The sequence below is a fragment of the Homarus americanus genome, unplaced genomic scaffold (genome assembly GCF_018991925.1).
Source record: "Homarus americanus isolate GMGI-L3 unplaced genomic scaffold, GMGI_Hamer_2.0 scaffold12563, whole genome shotgun sequence".
Taxonomy (NCBI): domain Eukaryota; kingdom Metazoa; phylum Arthropoda; class Malacostraca; order Decapoda; family Nephropidae; genus Homarus; species Homarus americanus.
This window is the reverse complement of record NW_024722672.1, coordinates 2,242-3,552: the sequence shown is the minus strand read 5'-3', so window position 1 is coordinate 3,552 and position 1,311 is coordinate 2,242.

The following is a 1,311-nucleotide window of genomic DNA, read 5'->3' as shown; positions in this document are numbered from 1 at the left end:
GCATTAAAAGAATCAAATCACAGTATCACTCTGGTTCCACTTAATGGCACAAACATTAAAAAACAATACTATCAAAATTATTTAGGAACCATTAAACTACACACGTCAAGACAATATCAGTCTGAGGAATGGTGTTAACTACACCCGTAATAAGGGAGGGAAAATGTTCCTCTAGGTATCTCCTAGAGACCTAGACTCACGGTCTCAGTGTGTGACCATTAGTTTACTCAGATAGCCTCAGTGTACTCCCAGTGCGTCCATAAAGCGGAAGGGAGTGAGCCAATCAGACCTTGTACAGTTGAGAGAAACTTTAGCTTCCCGTTAGCAAGAGGGTTTCACTAAGCTGCTCGGGACATGTGGTGTTGTGCACCGGAGTGGTAAGAACTGATCACCCACTGCTGATGCTGGTCCCGTCGTTTTAGTTGTCGGGAGCACTCGTTCACTCAAGAGATCCTTTGCTACCCCGCTAAACAGTGACAGGCCTACACTGATCGGTCCAATGGCGACAATCGCCACCCTCAATCATCAACGGCAGTCTCAAACGGCAGTCAATCTCTCGCAGTCAAACTCCGGTCAACTCCGGTCAAGTGGGTTCTGGCGGAAACCCTGAAATGAACTCACTGTTAGCTCTAGTTTACTTTACCACTGCCCTATCTAACCCTGTCTGAGATCGAATGAGACTTACTTGTTATACTGCAATAGCGCAGCACAGGTGACTAGGCCACGTGACTATTTCTGTGACGGACGCGCAGGGACGTCTTGTATGTCTGAATGCTTCTCCGTGACTCAGGGAGGGCCCGCGTCGCGTCTCTCAAGGCGTTAGCTTAGGCCTACGTGACATATTTTCCGCCTAACTAAATAACTCCTTGGGACACCCGTAACATTATTCAGACTGATAAGCGATCTATAATAATTTCAAATTCAATAATAGTCCCTTACTTCATGAATCGCATCATTATTAATTCGGTAAATTACATTTAATATCATATAGGCCTAGTTCTGCAATCTCTCGCTATGAGCAGGCAGCGCTCTCTCCCCTCAGATGACCTTGAACGCTCAGTATCGCTAATGGCGGGGCATTTGAAATTAATCTGAAATTTCTGAATATATATATATATATATATATATATATATATATATATATATATATATATATATATATATATATATATATATATATATATATATATATATATATATATATATATATATATATAAATTATATATATATATATATATATAGATAAGTCATGCGCGGGTTAACGTCCTAGATACGTTCTTGGAAAAGGTGATGTTAACCGAAATGTACGT